Below are 23,576 nucleotides of genomic sequence, written 5' to 3' on the forward strand. Positions count from 1 at the left end.
CACATGTTAACATTGTTTGTATAAGAGTTATTTTGTTGGATCTCTTTGCAATGTTTTAAGTGTTAAATACCTGATTGCCTCGCTAAAATAGCAAAGAAATGTAGTATACACTTTTCCCCCATCACCCCATACTACAAAATCAATCTCAGATGTAGCAAAGAACTAATAGGAAAAAATAAATTGTAAAATTACTTGGAAAAAAAAAAGAAACCCTGGAGACTTACTTTTGTTTTTTAGTTTGTTTTACAATCTTGGAGTAGGTAAGGTCTTTCAAAGCATGACATAAATTTTAGAAGACAAACAAAAACCATAAATTTGACCATATAAAAATTTAAAATTTTTGCATAGCAAAATACACAGGTAAATACTAAAGAAATAACATTAAAATACTACATAGAAAAGTTATTTTCAGCATATATGACAGAGAAAAGCTAATTTCTTCCAAAACCTATTAGAAGTCCCTACAACATACTAAAAATAAAATTCAACTAAAGGGTCGTATTAATAGAAGAACGCAGGTCCTATAGTAGGAAACAGAAAGGGCTTTTAAATATATAAAAAAATGTGCTTAAACTGTCATAAGAAAAGAAACAAAAATTTAAAACCATAAAGTCATTCCCTTTTTATCTATTTCAAAAAATCAAAAATGTTGCTGAACATATTGATAAATACATTGAGTACTGATGAGCCCAAGGTCAAGGGTGGACATGTGGTGTAGGAGGCACAACAGAGAAGAGGGAAGAAAAATCCTCTATTGCTCTTTATAAAATTTCAACCTTTTTAAGTTAAAAAATAAAATCTGAGGCTATTTGGTGTTTTTGTTGGTTTCCTGAAGTTGCTTGCCTTTTCTTGCACTATCGAGAATCTTCTGTCTGCAGTACTCTGGACTTGCACCTGTTGCCATTCTAATGATAAAAAGCTGGATAAAAATACAGAAAACTGGGTCAAATACTGGAATACAGCATGGACTGTATATACATATTCTATATTCAATAGAAAAACCTACATTTTTTAAAGTCTTCTGAAAAAAAAAACAAAAAAAGAAACGGCCTCTGGTCAACAAAGAAAGAAAGAAAGAAGGAAAAAGTCTTCTGAAGAGTGGATAATTTATTTTTTTTAGACAGAGTCTCTCTGTGTCTCCCAGGCTGGACTGCAATGGTGCAATCTCAGCTCACTGCAACCTCCGCCTCTTGGGTTCAAGCAATTCTCCTGCCTTGTCCTCCCAAGTAGCTGGGATTACAGGCTCGCCACCCACGCCCAGCTAATTTTTGTATTTGTAGTAAAGATGGGGTTTCACCATGTTGGCCAGGCTGGTCTCAAACTCCTGACCTCAGGTGATCCACATGTGGCAGCCTCCCAAAGTGCTGGGTTTGCAGGTGTGAGCCGCCACGCCTGGCCAGATTGAATATTTTGTAAAGGTTATCTCCAGGACCCTTGAATTTGAAGGCAGAGCCTTCATATGAGATGAGGAAGCTAATGGAACCACTATATGTTTTCCCAGTCTGCCTTAAATCTCAATCTCAGTGCCCCATGCCAATGCAAATGTGGCTGGAGCAGATAATCAAGAAAGGGAGTAGGAGGAAACGAGTTCTGAGATAGAGCCAGAGGTCAGACCTGTCCTTACAAGCTAGATAAAATCATTTCAACTTGTGTGATACAGAACCACTAAAGACTTTTATTTTCGAGCATGCCATTTTGTAAAATTTCAACTTTTATTTTAGATACAGGGGTATATGTGCAGATTCATTACATGGGAGTATTGCATAATGCTCAGGTTTGGAATACGGGTTCCTATGTCTTAGTAGTGAGCACAGTAACCGACAGGTAGTTTTTCAGCCCCTCCCCTCCCACCACCCTCTGGTAGTCCACAGTGTCTACTGTTCCCATATCTGTGTCCATGTGTGCTCAATGCTTAGTGCATACTTATAAGTGAGACCATGCTGTATTTGCTTTTTGTTTCTGCATTAATTTGTTTAGGATGTTGCCCTCCAGCTCCATCCATGTTGCTGCAAAGGACGTGATTTCATTCTTTTTTATGGCTGTGTAGTATTCCATGGCATGTATGTGCCACATTTTCTTTATCTAATCTACCATTGATAGGCAGCTGGATTGAGCCTGTGTCTTTGTTATTGTGAATAGTGCAGCGGTGAACATAGAAATACATGTGCCTTTTGGTAGAATGATTTATTTTATTTTGGGTATATACCCAGTAATGGAATTGCTGGTTTGAATGATAGCTCTGTTTTAAGTTCTTTGAGAAACCTTCAAACTGCTTTGCACAGTAGCTGAACTAATTTACATTCCCATCAAGGGTATATAAGCATTTCCTTTTCTCCACAGCTTGACTGGCATCTATTGTTTTTTGACTTTTTAATAGGAGCTATTCTGACTGGTGTAGATGTTATCCCGTTGTGGTTTTCCTTTGCATTTCTCTCATGATTACTGATGCTGAGCATTTTTTCATGTTTGTTGACCCCTTGTATGTCTTCTTTGAAGCAATGTCTGCTGTCCATTAGTTAATGAGTTTATTGTTTTTTACTTCTTGATTTGTTCTAAGTTCCCTAAGGATTCTAAATATCAGGACTTTGTTGGATTTGAAACCGTATCCTCCCATTCTGTAGGTTGCCTGTTTGCTCTGCTGATAGTTTCTTTTGCTGTGCAGAATGCTCTTTATTTTAATTAGGTCCTACTTATTTATTTTTGTTTTTGTTGCAATTGCTTTGGGGGACTTAGCTAAAAATTCTTTGCCAAGGCCAGTGTTGAGAAGACTATTTCTTAGATTGTCTTCGGGATTTTCGTAGTTTGAGGTCTTACATTTAAATCTTTAATCCATCTTGAGTTAATTTTTGCATATGGTGAAAGGTCAGGGTCCAGCTTCAATCTTACACCTATGGCTAGACAGTTATCCTAGCACCACTGATTGAATTAGTCCTTTCCTCATTGCTTGTTTTAGTCAGCCTTGTCAAAGATCAGATGGTTGTGGGCGTGTGGCTTTATTTTTGAGTTTTCTATTCTGTTCCATTGCTCTGTGTGTCTGTTTTTGTACCAGTACCAAACTGTTTTGATTACTGTGGCTATACAGTATAGTTTGAAGTTGGGTAGTGTGATGCCTCTGGCTTTAGTTTTGCTTAGGATTGCTTTAGCGATTCAGGCTCTTTTTGGTTCCGTATGAATTTAGAGTCATTTTTTTTTTCTAATTCTGTGAAGAATGACATTGGTATTTTGATAGGAGTAGCATCAGATCTGTACATTGCTTTGGTCAATATGGCCATTTTATGATATTGATTCTTTTAATTCATGAGCACAGAATTTTTCTCATTTATTTGTGTTGTCGCTGATTTCTTTCAATAGTGTTTTGTAGTTCTCCTTGTAGTGATCTTTCACTTCCTCGGTTAGCACTATTCCTAGGTATTTCATTCTCCTTGTGGCTGTGGTAAGTGTAATTGTGCTGTTTATTTCACTCTCAGCCTAGATGTTACTGGTGTATAGACATGCTGCTGATTTTTGTACACTGATTTCATATCCTGAGACTTTACTAAAGTTGTTTACCAATTCTAGGATCTTGTTGGCAGAGTCTTTAGGATATCCTAGGTATAGAATCTATCTTCAGTGAAGAGAGAGAGTTTGGCTTCTTTTCCTATTTGAGTGCCTTTCATTTCTTCTTTCTCTTGCCTGATTGCTCTGGCTAGGACTTCCAGTACTATGTTGAATAGGAGGGCTGAGAGTGGGCGTCCTTGTCCTGTTCCACTTCTCAAAGGGAATAGTTCAAGCTCTTGCCCAGGCAGTACGATGGCTGTGGGTTTTTCATAGATAGTAATTATGATTTTGAGGTGTGTATTTTTGAGCAAGTCTTGATGTGACTTGATATTTTAGTTCATTTGAGCTATAACAAACTACAATAAATTGGGTAGCTTGTAAACAACAGAAATTTATTTCTCATGGTTCTGGAGGCTGGGTCCAAGATCAAGGCACCAGCAGATTCTGTGTTTGGTGAGGGCCCATTTCCTCTTCATAGATGGCACCTTCTTGTGTCTTCACATGGTGGAAAAGGGCAAGACAGCTCTCTGGGGGCCTTTTTTAAGGGCACTGATCCCATTTGTAAGGGCTCTGCTCTATGACCTAATCAACTCTCACAGGGCCCTGCCACCTCGTATCATCACCTTGGGGGTTAGGTTTTAGCATAAGTACTTCAAGGACACAGAAACATTCAGACCATAGCACCTGATATAAATTTTTAAGCTATAAAAGTCCACTATGGCCATTTTCTAACTATCCATTGTATTTTATATTTTTTAATAAATAGCATTTCATTTTTATAGTGCTTATTGTTTTATTTTAAATTATGAGAGTAATTTTTGCTTTTCTCACTGAAAAAAAAATTTAGAAAATATAGAAAAATATTAAAAAGACATATTTAACCCAGGGGTTGGCAAATTATAGCCTGCAGGTTGACCAACTGTTTTTTGTGAAACAAGTTTTATTAGAGGAGAGCTGCACCCCTTTGTTTGCTTTTATGCATACAACAATAACAGAGCTGTTTAGCTGAGACAGAGACTACATGCCCCACAAAGCCTAACATATTTACTACCTGGCCTTTACAGGAAAAGTTTGCTGGTCCCTGATTTAACCCTCTGAAAGAATCTGTTATCAGTACACTTTTCAAAGGCATGTTCTAGACATATCTTTAAATAGTCATATTATAAATTATGATTATTTATAATAATCATCATTTTTAATTGATTAGTACTAATAATAATTCTTATTTAAAGAGTCATGTTATAGATTGTGATCACATTGTTAATGCAGTTCTATATTTTGCTGTTTTAGCTTACCACCATACCATCAGTATGTTATATATAATTATGAACGATAACCAGAGGCCAACATTTGTAATCACTGGATAATATTTCATCTTATAAAAATGTTGTCAACCATTTAAATAATTTACTATTTTTTCCTCTTTTGTCTGACATTTAGACTTTCTAAGTTTTTTAATGAATATTTTTAATAAATAATACTATGGTGAATATCTTTGTGTACAGTTGGTTACATTTTGATCATTTCCTTAGACTAGATTCTGTTAAGTGTAATAGAATCAAGGGGTATCAGCATTTGTAAGGCTTTGGATGAACATGCTGAGGTTTTAAAATGCCATTTCCAGAAAACTCTGGGCCTCTTGCAAGGTTGTACAACATCATTTGAATAAACTGTCACGGTGGAGACTGCCCTGGACTTGAAGAAATTACTATGTTTTCATAGTTTAAATGCAAATGAGGATAACTATAAAAATAACTAAACTTTACTTTGGATAGAACATTGTTCTAAGTGATTAACATACATTAACTCGTTTAATCCTTACATCAGTCCTGTGGGGATGGGTCTTGTTACCCTATTTTAACAGTGAAGCAAGGCTTAAAACTTAGAGTGACTCCGAGGCTCTTGCAGGTAACCACTGTGATTAACTGCTTGGCTATTTCTGCATGTGTTCCTTTTTCTTTTCATGTTCAGCCCATGGTTCTACTACTATCAAGGATTCTGTCCCGTGTTAAGTTTCTGAAAAATATGTTTTGTCCCTAAAGGTTCTGTGACTTCTAAAAAGCTGGAAACCCTTTTACTTCGTGGGCTGCATCCTGTGAGCAGAGAGTAGTTTAGTTCACATCCGATATTTCCTGTACTTTCTTGGGCTTTCTCAGTGTTTGTTTTCTTCATGTTCTCACCTCTCAGTACTTTGTGTTGTCAAACTTATCTCCAGAGTTTAAAGTTTACATATCATGCTGTTATTTTAAAAAGTAGTCTGGTGGTGCTTCTAATTATTGCTACTGCCATGAACACAGAGGCAGGCAGAAGCAGCTTCCAGAAGCTTAACGAAAATGTTATCTCCTATTTTTAAAAAGGATAAATGCAGAAAGAACTTTGGTTTGATGTTATAATTACTTCTTTTGGATTTCTAGCTATTTTTAAAACAAATTTGCACCATTTTGTGCTTGTGTGAAGCCTCAAGGATAACATTCACTAGAGATCCTCCAATTATTTTTCCAGTAAGTTCTACCTCTTAATTGTTTTAATTAGCAAACCTATGAAAATTAATTAAAATTGTTATTATGCTTCCAAAATTACATACCACTGACTACTGAACATGAAATCTTAATCAAAATATTGAAAAGGCTGGAATCCAACTTGCTTTAATTGTCTAATATGCTTCAAGGAAAGAAACAATGAAAACAATAAGGTGAGTATAAAGAAGTTGCTTTTTCAGGGAGTCTGCAGAATCTTTTCCATAGATGTTTCAAAACGATGATCATCGTCATGATAATGCTGGTTTCTTTATCTTCTACTGAGGAGCAGAGTTGGTTTTCAGTAAAGTGTCTACTTTGATGAGGGGAAAGCAATTCCTTTACAGCCCATCCTTGGAAGCACTGCCTGGAGATTATCTGTGGCCACAGCCTAAGGAAGGGACCTCAACTAGTGTTCAAGTGCAGAAAGAAGGGAAGGAAAAACAGAAGCAGATGGTTTGACTGACAGCAGGCGAGGAAACCAGTGTCCCACTAAGTGCTCGCCTCTGGGTTAGGAGCTTTCACATCGGCTATGCTTTTTTTTTTTTTTTTTTTCCCAGAAAACAATCAGGTAGAAATTTGAAATCATTAACATTGTATGAAGCAGGCATAAAGGGATTAACCACACTGCCTAAATTCACACAAGGCCTTCTGTCCTCAGTCCTTCTCTCTCCCCTGATGTGCAGGCTAAGGTATGCAGTTTGGGTCATGTGTCCTCATCAAAGCCTGATCCAAATTCCATCCCTCCTATGGTCAGACCCAGGAAGAAGGCAGTTGCTGAAACTGGCTTTTAAAGTAAAGTTAGCTAACAGCAACGGCAACAGCCAGTAACTGAGTCATAACCACTGCAACAACAATCACGAGTTGAAAATCAGAGTTCCTCATATGCCAGGCTAAGTATTTCCCACACACTATCTAATGTTTGCTGCTAACAACTGAATAAGGAAGCTCTTATTATTATTCTCTTCCAAATAGGAGAAAACGAAGTCATCACAGTTTGATCTTGGAGTTACACAGTTAATAAGTGGCAGAGTTTTTATTTAAACCTAGGTCTAATTTTAGAAATCAGAGTTTTAATCATTACTTGGAAAATGCACTCACACGCAACTGTGCATGCGCGCCCACACACACACACACACACACACACACACACACACACACATGCAAAACATGAACACCATGACAGAGGTGTGACCTTAAGCGTGTAGATGTATACAGCTTCTTAAAGTAAAACTAGATGGGGTTAGGTAAGGAATGTGTTGTAATAATTATTGATACTAATAAGTTATAGTAGGGCCAGATATTCAACTTTTTAAAGGTTCTTATTTATTCTGTTTTATACATTGAGTCTCAATAGTGTTCTGTTTCCCTTCTAGCATTTCCTCTGTTTTTGTAAACTTTATAAAACTGGGCTTTTTCAGCTGTTGAAAAATTGTCAGAAAGATGAAAGCGAGCACAATTACCGTACCACTGAGAAAGACGTAGCTAAGTGTGGATTATTGTCTATTTGAAATATTCATATCAATACCTTGGTGGGAGAGGGCCAGCAATTTTTTTTTTTTTTTTTGAGATGGAGTCTTTTTCTGCTGCCCAGGCTGGAGTAATCTCGGCTCACTGCAACCTCTGCCTCCCAGGTTCAAGTGATTCTCCTACCTCAGCCTCCTGCATAGCTGGGACTACAGGCGCCCACCACCACACCCAGCTAATTGTTGTGTTTTAGTAGAGATGGGGTTTCACCATGTTGGCCAGAATGGTCTCAATCTTCTGTCCTCGTGATCCGCCCTCCTCGGCCTCCCAAAGTGCTGGGATTACAGGCGTGAGCCACCCTACCTGGCCACCAGCAAATTTCATTTACCAAAAAGTGAATTTTGAAACAGACTATATTATCTAGTACACGTAGTAGGCAGTTGATAAATATTGGAAAGATGTATGAAAAATTTAAAAAATAATGTTTTATTTAATGACTATGCCTTTTAAAAAGTCATTATGAGTGCATAATGGTTGTGTGTATTTACGGGACACGTGCTGTTTTGAAACAGGCACACAATGTGTAGCAGCTGAATCAGGGTTGTTGGGTATCCATCACCTCAAGTATTTATTATTTCTTTTTGTTAAAAACATTTCAACACTGCTCTTTTATTTATTTTTAAATATATAATAAATTATCGTAAACTGTGGTCACCCTATTGTGCTACCAGATTCTAGATCTTATTTATTCTATTGATAAAAATCGAATGTTTTTGTACCCTTTAACCATCTCTACCCCCACCTCCCACTTGCCTTCCTGGCCTCTGATAGAGTGTTTCCATCTCTTGGCCGTAGTGAACAGTGCTGCAATAAATACGGTAGTATAAATATCATGTTAATATATTGATCTTTCTCCTTGTGGATATATACCCAGCATACACCTTGTGGGGACACGGCCAGCAAATGGTTTTTTCTGAGACAGAGTCTTGCTTTCGGTCTCCCGACAAGGTACTGATATGAATATTTCAAATAAACAATAATCCACACTTAGCGACGTCTTTCTCAGCGGTACAGTAATTGTGCCAGCTTTCATATCTTTCTGATTTTTTTTTTTTTTTTAGTTTTTTGCAGAACCTCTACACTATTCTCCATAGTGGTTGTACTAATTAACATTCTTACCAACAGAATACAAGCATTTCCCTTTCTCTACATCCTCACCAGCATTTGTTATTACCTGTCTTTCGAATAAAAGCCATTTTAACTGGGGTGAGATAATATCTCATTATAGTTTGATTTGCATTTCTGTGGTGATTAGTGATGTTGAGAATTTTTACATATACCTGTTGACCATTTGCCTGTCTTCTTTTGAGAAATGTTTATTCAGATCTTTTGCCCACTTTTAATCAGATTGTTTTTTTTTTCTTTTGAGACAGAGTGTCGCTCTGTCACCAGGCGCCAGGCTGGAGTGCAGTGGCGCAATCTTGACTCACTGCAACCTCCACCTCCTGGGTTCAAGCAATTCTCCTACCTCAGCCTCCTGAGTAGCTGGGACTACAGGCGCGCGCCACCACACCCAGCTAATTTTTGTGTTTTTAGTAGAGACAGGGTTTCACCATGTTGGCCAGGATGGTCTTGATCTCTTGACCTCGTGATCCGCCTGCCTTGGCCTCCCAAAGTGCTGGAATTACAAGCATGAGCCACCGTGCCCAGCTGTTTTTGTCTTATTGAGTTTCTTCTATATTCTGCTTATTAATCCCTCGTCAGATGGGCCATTTGGAAATAGTTTCTCTCGTTCTGTGGGTTGTCTCTTCAATTTGTTGATTGTTTCCTTTTCTGTGCAAAAGCTTTTTAAGTTGATGTGATCCATTTGGACATCTTTGTGCTGGTTGTCTGTGCTTCCGAGGTCTCACTCAAGAAATTTTTGCCCAGACCAATGTCCTGGAATGTTAAAGACTATGTCTTAGTAAAATTGTTGATCTACATAGAATAAGCAAACTGGCTTGAAAAGAAAACAGCACTTTACTTAAGGGCTAATGCTTGTTTATGCAAATTAAACGATTAATCAAACACATCAGTAATAACTTTTATAAAAATCACTACTCCTATTTTCTCTACTATCGTTTTTGTGCCAAAAGTACAAATACAGCTTTTCACATTCTTTCCACCTGATTTAATGTCTCAAAGCTGATCCAAGCACTTTCCCCTGTTATGTGTATGTTATACATTTGATTTATAATACATCTCTTTTTGCATGCAAAGATATGCAAAATAGAGGAATTGGCAATATTGGACTCTGGTCCAGTTGGTTTGGAAAGTTTTTGTGGCTTCATGCTTATTCTTTAAGCATCATGGGTGCATTTCTCTGGATGTGTTATAAGATAATGGTATCAACTGTGTTTCTCTAATAGTCTATTTATCTAGTGACTTGATGTGCAGATAGTCTCTGACTTACCATGACTTAACTTAGAATTTTTGACTGTACAAGGGTGAGAAAACATGTGCATTCAGTAGAAACCATACTTTAAATCTTGAATTTTGATCTTTTCCTGGGCTAGGAAAGTACAAGACTTTCAAGACTCCGGGCAGTGGCAGGAGCCACAGCTTTCGGTCTGCCACGTGATCACAACGGTAAGCGTCCAGTCTTCTCCCCGTCCTGTGATGCCAGATGGTTTTGCCCAGCTGTGGGCTCATGTAAATGTTCTGAGCACTTATAAGATAGTGGGCTAGGCTAAGCCATAATGTCCAGTACATTAGGTATTAAATGCATTTTTGACTTATGGGTCTTCCTCTCTCTCTCTTTCTCCCTTTCTCTCTTCTCTTTTCGACGGTCTCAATCTGTTGCCCCAGCTGGAGTGCAGTGGTGTGATACGGGCACCCTGCAACCTCCATCTCCCGGGTTCAAGCATTCCTTCTGCCTCGGACTCCCGAGTAGCTGGGATTACAGGTGCCTACCAACACTCCTGGCTAATTTTTCTATTTTTAGTAGAGACAGGGTTTCACCATGTTGGCCAGGGTGGTCTCAAACTCCTGATCTCAGGTGATCTGCCTGCCTTGACCTCCCAAAATGCTGAGATTACAGGCATGAGCCACCACACCTAGTCCGATTTATGATATTTTCAATTTAGAGTGGGTTTATCAGGGTGTAACCCCATGGTGAGTCAAGAAACATCTGTATTTCTTTCCACTGGTATATTCATCTCTATCAAGTATGATACAGTCAAAGACTGTGATCAATGATATAAGTTCATTTTCTCGATCAGATATATAATTTGAGATCCTTGAAACATCTCTAGCCAACGCTGAGTTCTTCAGAACACCGTGAAAACTATAGCTGAAGGACATGGAAACATGAGAGGCATAAACAGATCTGCATTTCAGAAAGAAAGAAAATACCATGAGTCAAAAGTGCATTTAACACCTGATCTATTGAATATTATGGCTTAGCCTAGCCTACAATCTCATAAGTGCTCAGAACATTTACATTAACCTACAGTTGGGCTCATAAAATGGAGGATGAGTTAGTTAAAGAGGGGAAAGATCAGAACCAAAGAGATTTACAAGAAGGTTATTATGGAAGAGGATGGAAAACTGAACTTGGATGTATGTCCTGCACGTGTACCCCTGAAGTTAAAAAAAAGTTGAAAAAAAAAACTGATATATGTCTCAGGAAAAAAATGCAACATTTGAGAAATAAAATTGATTTTAAAAATTAGACAATTGTTATCAAGATTGATGAATAAGTGGAGATCATTGATGGCTTTTTGCTTTGGAAACCCGAGCAATTATGGTGACACCGTTGAGACAGACAAGCCTGCTGAAGTCAGAGACGCGCGTTCGAGTTGGTTTACAGCAAAATGGATGAAGAGTTTGATTTTACACATAGTGAAACTGAGACACTAAAAACAGCTAAGTTCAGATCTAGAATTCAAAAGAAAGATTGGGGCTGTGTTGAATTTGATAAACAAATGGATAAAGCTACAGAAGTGGGACCAGGAAAGAAGAAGTGGACACTGAGAAGAGCCCAATGGCAAACAAACCCTGCGGATCATGAACTGTACAGAGCATGGAGAAAAAGGGCCACCAGGCCAGGCGCAGTGGCTCACCCCTGTAATCCCAACACTTTGGGAGGCTGAGGAGGGCAGATTATGAGGTCAGGAGTTCGAGACCAGCCTGACCAATATGGTAAAACCCCGTCTCTACTAAAAATACAAAAATTAGCCGAGCGTGGTGGCGCATGCCTGTAATCCCAACGACTCAGGAAGCGGAGGCAGGGATCACTTGAACCCAGGAGGCAGAAATTGCAGTGAGCCAAGATTGCACCACTGCACTCCAGCCTGGCCACAGAATAAGACTCTGTCTCAAAAAAAAAAGCCACCAAAAGAGTCAGGAAAGCTAATTGAAGCAGGAGACAGTTAAGTGCATAGAACTATGCAAAAGAGAGACTTGTAACTAGAAGGAGTTAGCCAGTGCCAGGCCACAGAGAAATGCAATTTTATCTTCTTCCAGTTGTTCACCTCTTGTTAATCCCTATGCACCTCTACCTTCTGTCAGCCTTTATCCAATAATAAAAATAGTCATGCCTCAGTAAACAGCTTTACTCCTACTTCACAAATAGGTCTGATGCCGCCACGCATAACCTAGTTCATATTCATCTTCTTTACCTTCACAAACCTTCTCCTGCACCAACCCTTCGCTTTCCTTTCTTCTTCTGTTCCTGAGGCACCTCTGCGTCCTTTCGCTTCTTCTCTGCTCCTGACTTTGTTCTCATGGTAGCTCCTCTCCCACATTCTTTAATAAATAGAATCTCCTGAAGGCTTCTTGCTTTTTTTCTTAAAACACATACACTTCTCCCAACTTACAGTGGCTGCCCTGAGCCTGCTGCTCCCAATAACTGCCCTCCTTTCTTCTTTCTGAGAAAACTCCTTAAAAGACATTGTTTATACCCACTAAGTCTCATCTGTCTCTTTCTGTTCTCTTCTGAATCCCTGCAATCTGGCTATACCTGTATTCCAGTATTAAATTCCTTAAAAGCTATCAATGACTACCTTCTAGCCCAGTGGTTCGCCAACCTTTGTGGCACCAGGGACCAGTATTGTGGAAGACAATTTTTCCACAGACCAGGGGCGGGGGGGGGGTGGGGGATAGTTTCGGGATGATTCAGGAGCATCACATCTACTGTGCACTTTATTTCTATTATTATTGCAAAACAATTACACATCGTAATGTAAGTGTAATGCCATGATGTAGAGTCAGTGGGAGCCCTGAGCTTGTTTTCCTGCATCTAGACGGTCCCGTCTCAGGGGTGATCAGAGACAGTGACCGATCATCAGGCATTAGATTCTCCTAAGGAGCATAACCTAGATCCCTCACAAGTGCAGCTCACAATACGGTTGGTGCTCCTCTGAGAATCTAATGCTGCCGCTGATCTGACAGGAGGCGGAGCTCAGGCAGTGATGGGAGCAGTGGGAGTGGCTGTAAATACAGATGAAGCTTCGCTTGCCCACCACTCACCTCCTGCTGTGTGGCCGACTGGTACTGGGCTGTGACCCAGGGGTTGGGGAACCCTGTTCCAGCCAAATCCTTTCTCAATTTCTTTTTTCTTTTTTTCTCTTCCTTCTTTCCTTCCTTCCTTCCTTCCTTCCTTCCTTCCTTCCTTCCTCTCTCTCTTTCTTTCTTTCTTTCTTTCCTTTTTTTTTTTTGAGACAGAGTCTCACTCTGTCAACCAGACTGGAGTGCAGTGGCGTGATCTCGGCTCACTGCAACCTCCACCTCGTGGGTTCAAGTGATTCTCCTGCCTCAGCTTCCCCAGTAGTTGGAGGCAAGACAGGGTTTCAGCAAGTTGGTCAGGCTGGTCTTGAAAGCCTGACCTTGTGATCTGCCCACCTTGGGCCCCCAAAGTGCTGGGATTACAGGCATGAGCCACCGCGCCCAGCTCCTTTTTCACTTTCTAAGATCAAGTGAATCAATTTCAGGCCCATTTTAAATTGCAGACTGACCAGCCTGTCTTTAGGTTTCTATGTCACTGCCTCATTCAGGTCCTTCTCCCGTCTCTCTGCCAGTTTTCTCTCTCCTTCCTGCTGGTGTTTCTTCTCCATCTTGCCTCCAGCTATAAGTACTCCCTGTGTTGTTTCCCTTGGTGTATTTTCTCACTGTACACGCTACATACTTTCAGACAATTCATCCACTCTGGCAGCTTAAGTTGCCCTTTCTATGACAATGTCTCTCATGTTTAGATCTGCTGTTGACAGAATGCCCTCTGTGCTGCCACCCTCCTATGCCATCCTTACATTAAAACAACCACTCATTCACAAAGTGACCACAACCCTGAGAGGCAGTAAAGTAGGAGGCCTTTGCCACTGACTTGTTACTCGAAGTTCCGAAGGTCTCCAACAGCTTAGAACAGCGATTTTCAAACTTAAGATTTCACCAGAATTTACCTAGAAGGGTTGTTGAAAGATGATTTGCTTGACTCTATCCCCAGAGTTTTTTGATTTGATAAGTCTGTGGTGGGTCCAAGAATTTGTATTTCTAACAAGTTCCCAGGTGATGCTGATGCTGCTACTTCAGGGACAATGCTTTGAGCATCGCTAGCTTAGAAAATGGTTTTTAGGAGAACCACCCAGCAACCCAGCCACAGCTCGCCTTCCCCAGCCACCATGAACCACACTGGCCAAACCTTCACTCCCGCCAACACTGACCGTCCCCCCAACTATGAGATGCTGAAGGAGGAGCATGAGGTGGCTGCAATGTGGGCACCCCACAACCCTGCTCCCCAATGTCCACCATGATCCACATCCACAGCAAGACCTCCGTGCCCATGTCGTCTGGTCCCTGTTCAACACCCTCTTCATGAACTCTGCTGCCGGGGCTTCATAGTGGTCACCTACTCCATCAAGTCCAGGGACAGGAAGATGGTTGGCGACCTGACCGGAGCGCAGGCCTACGCCTCCACTGCCAAGTGCCTGAACGTCTGGGCCCTGAATTGGGGCATCATCATGACCATTCTGCTTATCATCATCCCAACACTGATTCCGCAAGCATATCAATAGATCCAGAGGAATCATCAAGGCCAGGGGCTCTGCCCATGACCTGTTTTCCACGTACTCCCTCCCCCTTCCATTCCCTGCCCTGCCCCCAAGCCGAGCCCTGTATCACCCCTTTATCCTACAATGGCATTCAATAAAGTGCACATGTTCCTGGAAGAGAAAAATAATAAAGAAAGAAAGAGAGAGAGAAAAAGAAAGAAAAGATGGTTTTAAACATAGCTGCACACCAGAATCACTAGAATAGCCTTTTGAAAATTACTGTTCCTCAGGACACACTACTGCCCTATTAAATCAAAATATCTGATAATGGGATCCCCAGTTAATTCTAACATGCAATCATAGTTAAGGTACAGATGTTTAGAAGTAGAAGAAAGGAAATCCCGCTGAGAAAAGCAATAGCTTTGGTTAGGGGTTTGCCCCATGGTTTCCTCAAAGGTCCATTAATTCCATAAAATGATAAGCAAAAAGTTTGTGTGTAACCGGGGAGGAAGTGCATAGCCTTCAACATAGTCTCCAGAGGATCTGTGACTGTATCACCCAAATTAAAAGTTGCTAAGGAAGCTGATTCTCAGGGAGGCCTGGCCTGCTTACGCAATTTCTTACATCCCATACACATCACCATCACCTGTGTTTCAAACTCCATTCTGTTCGTGCATTAAGGCTTCTGTGAGAAATAGCTGCTTTACTTTGCATAGCTTCAAGGCTTGAAACGTTTATCCCTGCAGATGCACTCAGGTTAATAAGCATTTGTTTCAAACTGCTTATTAAGAAGAAGAATCCAACATCTATCCATCATTGACATGTTGACAAGAATCACTTTATCTAGATTGGTTTTATGTTACCATATGTTCTAAAGTAATAGGTATTTTGAATGAACAGAGAAGGGGAGCATGAAGAACACTGACAGTCTAGGTAGAGCCCCACGGAGAGGTTTCCGAAAAACAAAAACCAAAGAAAAACCAGGACAGTGGGAGCCTGAAGATTGAGAAGGGCATCCGACTCAATGAGATGTGTGTGAAGAAAAATCAGTGTACACCAAGAGTAATTTTTAATTATGGTGCCTGAGACTCATTGTATGCTGAAGAAACTAATAGAAAATCATCTTCCTTCTTCTTTTCTTACCCCATATTCCTCATATACAGATTCCTCATAGTCATTAACTAAGGACTAACATGATCTCTACTAGTGGGGTCAGTTTTGAGTAATGTAAGGCATGGGAGCCTTAGAACATAGACAATTGCAGTTGATACGCAGTATCATAGAGCTCCATTCCCAGCTCTGCCATTCAATGTCTAGGTGGCCCGGGCAACTGTTCACCTCTCTAAGTCCAAGTTTCCTATCTGTAAAATGGCAATGATAATACCCACCTCATGAGGTTATCGTGAAAAAGGAAATGAAATAATTTTAATACTTATTACAGTGCTTCAAACTACCTAGTGTTCCATAAATGGCTGTGTCACCATGACTCAGCTAAATTATGATCAAATAGGCATTCTTTGGACTGGCCTAAAAATATAACTGTGTATCAGTTGCAATTGCCTATGTTCCAAGTGATTGGCTTTGAGATAGATAATCTTCACTATGAAAACACTTAAATACTCACTTTACATTCTCAATTTACTTTTTTTTTTTTTTTTTTGAGACGGAGTTTCACTCGTTACCCGGGCTGGAGTGCAATGGCGCGATCTTGGCTCACCGCAACCTCCGCCTCCTGGGTTCAGGCAATTCTCCTGCCTCAGCCTCCTGAGTAGCTGGGATTACAGGCACGCACCACCATGCCCAGCTAATTTTTTGTATTTTTAGTAGAGACGGGGTTTCACCATGTTGACCAGGATGTTCTCGATCTGTTGACCTCGTGATCCACCTGCCTCGGCCTCCCAAGGTGCTGGGATTACAGGCGTGAGCCACCGCGCCCGGCCTTTCAATTTACTTTTTAAAGGAATTGCTTGTTGTTCCAACTGCCAATTCTTTTTCTTTAAGATGCTCAGCTACCATCTTAATCTCACAGCTAACAGAAACTCCTCCCTGAAATGAGAGTTTCTTAGGAACAAGGATCGTGCCTTTATCAAATAACCATTAATTGAGCATCTATATGTTGATAATTGGACATAAAAAAGATATATATAATTAGCTCCTTTCCTCATGGGGCTTAACTTCTACCTGGGAAAAATAATATGCAAATGCAGTTCAAGATTATGTCTTATAATAAACTCTTGAGTATAGTGAAAGAACAGATTTATTTTATCTCATGTGATAAGGAAATCTTCATAAGAGAGGTGGCATTAGAACTGAGCCAAATGTATATCAAAGTCAATAATAATTCCATCACCTTGGAAGACAGAGATGGAAGGATCACTTGAAGCCAGAAGTTTGAGACCAGCCTGGGAAACACAGCAAGACCCCTGTCTCTACCAAAATAAATAAATAAAAATAAAATTAGCCAGGCATGGTGGTACATCTTTGTAGTCCTTGCTATTCAGGAGGCTGAGGCAGGGTGATCACTTGACACAGGAGTCTGAGGTTACAGTGAGTTATGAGCATACCACGGCACTGCAGCCTGGGTGACAGAGCAAAACCTTGTATCCAATACTAATAATAATAATGTGTAAAAAACATGTAGGAATAGAGAGACCTGCATGGGTGCCACTGCAGGACAAGATTCCTAAGTGTAGTATGGCGCAGTTGGACCTTGAATACCTAGGATGAAGACAGAAGATGAAATGTCATGGCGTGCATCTAGGCATGTATGTAATAGTAAGAAATATTATTAATAAATAGTAATGTTAGAGAGGTTCTACCATGAAACTGTATTTTGCCAAGCCCTGGGAACTGAGCAGGGAAGTTTAGACTTCATGAAATAAGCAAAAAAAAAAAAAATTGAAGAAGAAGAAAAAAGATAGGATTTCAATATGAATTTGGAAAGAAATTATTTTTTGAAAAAATAAAAAAAGATAAAGATTGAGGCTAAATGTCGAGGCTAAAAGATCGAGACTAAAGCATCTTGAATCAGTGTTACTAATGCAGCTATGACCTGTGGTAGGTCCAGAGGAGTATGCGTTTAGAGATTAACTATAGATATAAATATGATATTTTATAAATGTCACCTGGGATGTCTGAAGAATAATATCACTGACAAATATAGCAAAGATAATGTGAAAGATTATGAATCATTTTTACGTGAACAAAATTTAGTGTCATCTTGATGCCAAGTATTTGAAAATACATAACGTTTCATGTGTATGTATCGACATAACCTGTACACCTTCATTCAGCATTTATTTCCCACACTTATATCTTGTTTCCAAAAATAAATTACCTTCTTCTGCTGGGCAGAATCTCACCCGTATTTCTCATTCATTCTATAGCGTCTACCATGTAAAAAACCATAAAGTTGGTTATTATTTGGTTAGATAACTGAGGCCAGAAATAGAAAAAAACTAACCCATCTTAGATGGAATAGCTAGTGAATAAAAATTATTTTTTCCTAATAATATTGATGGAGTGGGAAAAGTTTAACTGTGCCAAATAATTCTACACAAGAAAACTATAGTTCATTTTTTTTAATTTTTAGAAAATGGTTTTTAGGAGAACCATTAAAAAAAATATGCAGTAGAACAAATTTGATGAACCTGAAACATCAAGGGAAATAGTGAAAAATCATGCTTCTCAACTACTCTGGTGTGTGTAGTTTTTTTCCACTTTAAAAATGTGATCTTAAAGTGGGGGTGGGGGAATAAGACAGTAAATCAGCCCAATCTTTTATAGCAGTATCTTTACTTCCCTTAGAAAACATGATTTTAATTGCACAGGGATAGCAAAAGGATATTTGAATCCCTCTCCCTGACAAGATTCAAGGCTTTCATTTACAGTAAATTTACATTTACAGTAAATTTAGATGTGGAGGTAGAATTTAGAGCTCTTGTCCATCAACATGTAATGAATGAATATGGCACTGACATAATAGCATTTTTCTGAGCACTGTTAGAGCAAGGGAGTCCTCCCAGTGCTAAAGAAAAAAGGAAGCTAAAAAATTTAAGGGTGTTTCACTTTCAATTAAAATAAAAAAACACCTAGTCGAAATAAGTTGAAACTCCGTGTTTAGAATCTATGTTGTTTCTCTAATGTTCAGGAATGGTTAAGGCAGGAAGGAGAATCTCAAGGTCACCAGGAATAGTCCTCAGAGTATTCTTATAGGGCTTATCTGTGCCCACATGCCTGATTTTTTCCAAGTGTAAAGAATGGCCACTTGCTTGAGACAGGCCCAGTGCCATCCTTTATTCAAGTTCCTTTATACTCCTCTTTTTAAAGAAGCTGTCAAGTTCTTTTTTTGTAGCTGACAGGAAAGGCCAAATCTCTGGTACAGGAAAGGAGGCCAAAAAAGAAACTTTTTTGTGTTGATGTTTTACTAAGTGAGCTAAGGAGAATTTTAGAATCATGCAGTTTACTATGGAGGCATTTACTGTACATAGCTATAGTGATGGTAATTTCTTTCATTGTTGAAGTGAAAAGATAACCATCAATCAGTTGTCAATTGGTCAATTGCAGAAGTGATGAAAAGAAACTGGTAGGAACAATCACTTCTGTGGCTACCTAGACCAGTTGGGGGCATAAGAAAAGTATGGGAACTGGATTGCGTTTTAAAAAGGGATTGGACCAGATTTTCAAGAAGGTTAATAGGCATAACTTCCTTGTAAAGAATGGCTTTGCAGTATGCACAATCAGGAAATGCATTTTTTAAATGAAAAATTTAAAAGACAATGAAAAGTTTAAAAGTAAAAATTAATTATTTAACTAGAGCAAGTAAATAAGCCCAGAAAATCTTGAATTTCAGTGTGATCTTAATGGAGGAATAAATATAGTTTACTAATAACCCAACACATGTATTTAAAACAAATTAATGAAAATTACTTTGTACTCATGCCTTAGGTTCTAACCTCAGGCACTTTGAGATAAATGACTTTCCAAGTATTTATTATGAGGAATAGAACACCCAAGTTAATTGTGAGCATTGTCTTTAAGCAAATATTTACAGATAATTTAATTTTTTCAGAACTATGAAAGTTCATATAAAGGTTAAGATAAGAACAATTTAAAAAATCATTAACTTGCATAAAAGGCAAATAGCACTTTGGGACTTAGTGATGTAAGCAAGATTTCCTTTTAATTTATCCTATTTTCCTATGAATGGCAATGTTATTGATTTATTCTGAGAGAGTTCCCCACACACAGTGATTTTTTTTTTTTTTTTTTTTTTACTGTGGTAGGTAATAAAAAGGATTACAGGCCCCCAGAAGGATGAGATATCATCAGTTTGTAATCCAGCCCATGGTTTCCTAGATACCGTATTGTCTATTCTGTTCCGCTATGTGAAAAATGTTGAATATCAACAATGGGTTTCAGTGCTGTATTGTTGAGTTTTGTATGAACTAATCTAGCTTCCCTAAAAAAAAAAAAAAGAAAGAAAGAAAGAAAAGAAAAGAAAGAAAGAAGAAAAAAAGAAAAGAAAAAAAAGAACCACAGCTTTGGACAAAAGTCTATAGCCAGTGCATTTGAAACTCCCCTTGCACCAGGGCTGACTGTAGCTGGGGGAAGACATTTTACTCATTTGCTCTCTCCTTTAACACAGTCAGCTGGTCCCTCTTCTCAGGTGTAGATCACCTATTATAATTTTACCTAATTCTGATAAGGAAACTCCCAGGACTTACCAGCTGGGATAGGCCTCACTTACAAGACAGCTCTGTTCAGTATTTGGAAGGTAAGCTATTCGCACAACTTCTCTGCTGTAGTGTACTGGCCTAGCTCTAAAACTTTGCAGTACAGCACTTATTTTTAACTTTCACTTTTTTTTCTCTTTTCTTCTTTTGGAGAAAGAAAGCCTGGCAGGTTTCTTCGGAAAAGTGGCCATCCATGGAATGAATGAAATGTTCTCTTTCTATTCCAGTAAGTAATTGACTTGTAACTAAAAATTGAACTGGCTGCTATGTCAACTGCAATGTGAGCTGCTGCTGGCACAGGTGTTGCTTACTCTTTAGCCTGGAAAGAAAAGGGGCTTAAACTGTGATTAAATTTCAAGTCAATTGACCTCAACATGATAGTACATAATTCTCACTTGCCTACCAAATGGCCTGACTTCTCATTTTGACCCTGATTCTGACATCTGCGTTTTTAATGTTTGGTGTAGCTAAAGCTATGGTTGCTCTTTTGGTTAGAAGAAAAGTGGGTAAAGAACAGTTCTAAGTAAATAGCAAATGGTCGTCAGCCGAATGAGTCCTTAATACAGTGCTCAATGTGTTCTATTTTTCAATGCGTTGACTCTAAGTTCATGTAAATTATTATTCAATCTTGTATTTTAAAAAGTATGGATTTATGGGTAACAATTTTACTAACCACGGATAAACAGTAAATCCAAATCAGTGAATTACAAACAAGTAAAAGATGTGAGAATTTTGATGTTAAGTGCTTTCAAATGCTTAACTTTGATTATGTAACACATCATAGGCTAAATATGCCTTGCACTTTAATTATTTTGAGCCCTAGGAATGAAATAGCAGCATTGTTTTTCTTCCTTACTGTAAACAGAACAAAAGCCTACTTAATTTAAGAAAGACGACGTATTTGAGTTTGGGAGACAAACCTTTATCTACTTCCCAATAGCAAAATAACAATCATCTAAAATTTTGTGACACCTAAAATTACAATTTACACTTAGGGCTATTCCCCACTTATTTTATGTGCAATGGTTGCATGCTAAGGATTGATCTGTAAGAGGAGAGCGGCCACGGATTGTTGTTTTTTCCTCCTAACTTCCTTTCTAACCTGGGAATTACAAGAACTTGCTGATGATGCTTGCTTAACCCTGTTTTCAGTGCCAGGCTGTGACTAGCTCTCTGTGAAACCATTTCTGACCCTCTGCTTGCAGTGGTGAGCCTGAATTTTTCCCCCTCCTTGCCCATCACTGTCAGTCAATTATGAGATTGAACTGAACCAGAAAATCTGGTACAGTCTGGTAATTAGTACAAAGGGTTTCCAGTCTAGTGTAAAGACAGAGATGCAAGAACCCCAGCAGTCAGAGAAACTGTTTTGATTGGCCATGGACATTGCCTTTTAGTGCTGCTTGATGACTTCCTAAAGATATTGCCTCCTACCCTACAGGTCTTCTCCTTCAAGTACATTATGGGCCTTTTTTAAAAGTCGTGTGTGTGTGTGTGTGTGTGTGTGTGTGTGTGTGTTTCTTTTTTTAGATTCTTCTCCCATTTTTAGTCTGTCATTTTTGCCTATCAAACAGACACATTTTGACTTGCCCAACAAAGAACCAAGTTATCAACACTCACAGAAACTGACATTTTTAATTCAGGCTTCATTATGTCTTTGAATTATGACAGTGACGTACAAAGACATTTTAAGGGTTTTTCATTATTTTTTTAAAATCCAGCATTGGGATGTTTATCTTTCTTTAGTATTCGTATTTCCCTTTCTACCTTTATTCTCAGTAATATATAATTAGCATTATCAAAACCATCAGCTATTATCCTTTCTGACTTCTGACCTTTATTTTTTAAAGAGGCCTCAAGCTAACATTCTCTAGAATAAGAAAAACTCCCTAAGAGATTTTATTGAAATATTTTAGGGTTATTTTAAAACATGAATTCATTTTAAACATCAATACTACAGGACTAGGCAAGTAATGGGTCTTACAATAATACAATAGCAACAAAATTAATTTGTTGAAAAATTATTTTGTAAATCTAACTTGCATTTGATGGTAATTGCAATTTTATAGTGTTTTCATCATACGTTTTAAACCGCTACTTTGAATTCTTTGCTTATTATAAAATCTAGTTTGGGGTCAATCATTATTTTCCGCAGAAGCAAACATTGTTTTTGATTATAGATTACAATGACTCATTAGTCTTATCAGATATAGTGAAAGTGTTTGATAACTTGTCAATATAACAAATGCCTACCCCAAAAGATAGATATGGCTGTCTTTTTTTTTTTTTAATTTGCTTTAAGGACAAGTTTAACGTTTAATAGCCTGCACAAAATCGCAAAAGCAGCAGTGCCCAAAAGAAAAAAATAAATAAAAAGAAAGCACAAAGTTTTCATCTCCAAGAATGCTGTCTTTAGGACAATCTGTATCATGATTTTGGTTGTGATGTCTGTGTGTTTTACGTCTTCTAAAGCATTCTTTATTTATCCATACCTTAATGTAGCTTTAAATATCTGCTTTGTTCTATATACAATCCTAGCAAAGTAGTGACATTACCATGTCTGGTACCGATTTTTACGTCTGACTTTGGTATTACATTTCAAGAAGGTTAATATTGCTTTGGTAACCCTGTCATGAGCAGCGCATTTTCCCAGTAAACATGTCCTGATGTTAAAGGCTGTTCCAGAAGCAGTTTTCTGTTTATTTCTATTGTGTGTTACCCATAATATAGTGTAAGGCTTTAAAAAGAACACGCATATTTATGTAATTAACACTTTTTGTTATTAGCAAAACCTTCCCATTATAAACTAAGAGAGCCTAAGAAAACTATATAAATGGGCAACTTTTCAGGAATAATATTTGCATTCAATTTTAACCTGCCATCAAGCTTTTATGTTAAAATGTATACATAAAGTGACAGGGGGAAGGGTACATTCTGTTAATATTTTTCTTATTTTTTAATCTAAAGTATGTGTTGAAATTCAAAAGGTGCTCACCACATGTAGTGTAGCAGTGTTCTATATTCTTTAACAGCTGAATACTGTGTGGGTCACAAGCTTTATAACAAACACAAACATTCTTCTCTATTTCAGTCTTAACTCCTAGAAGCAGGTGTAAGACTTGGAAAGAGCCAAGCAGCCGCCTGCCCCCTTGAGACCAGAGTACCTCTGCTATTGTCTGCTGTGTATATTAGAGTTCCATTAGGATTTACTCATGAAAATCCCATGCTGGAGGGAAGAGGTGAAAAATTACTGACTGAGGCTCTTCTAGAAAAGGAAAACAGGGTTCACCCAAGGTTGT

The 23,576-nt window shown here is 38.6% G+C and overlaps 1 protein-coding gene across 11 annotated transcripts in view; it reads left to right on the forward strand.

Moving 5' to 3' along the window:
* The window catches only part of FXR1 (FMR1 autosomal homolog 1), an 819,632-nt gene that overhangs the window by 664,911 nt on the left and 131,145 nt on the right, over positions 1-23,576 (forward strand). For 5 of the 11 annotated variants that reach the window (XM_078350221.1, XM_078350220.1, XM_078350224.1 and 2 more), the window contains 2 exons: positions 10,076-10,148; positions 20,438-20,506. The exons of 2 other annotated variants lie outside the window; for them this stretch is intronic. The gene's annotated coding sequence lies outside the window, so the exon portion shown is untranslated. Of the gene's footprint in view, positions 1-10,075; positions 10,149-20,433; positions 20,507-23,576 lie in introns of all 11 variants that reach the window. 4 more of the 11 variants (XM_078350223.1, XM_078350226.1, XM_078350227.1 and 1 more) reach the window with 2 other exon arrangements.

Source organism: Callithrix jacchus, chromosome 15 (genome assembly GCF_049354715.1).
Source record: "Callithrix jacchus isolate 240 chromosome 15, calJac240_pri, whole genome shotgun sequence".
Taxonomy (NCBI): Eukaryota; Metazoa; Chordata; class Mammalia; order Primates; family Cebidae; genus Callithrix; species Callithrix jacchus.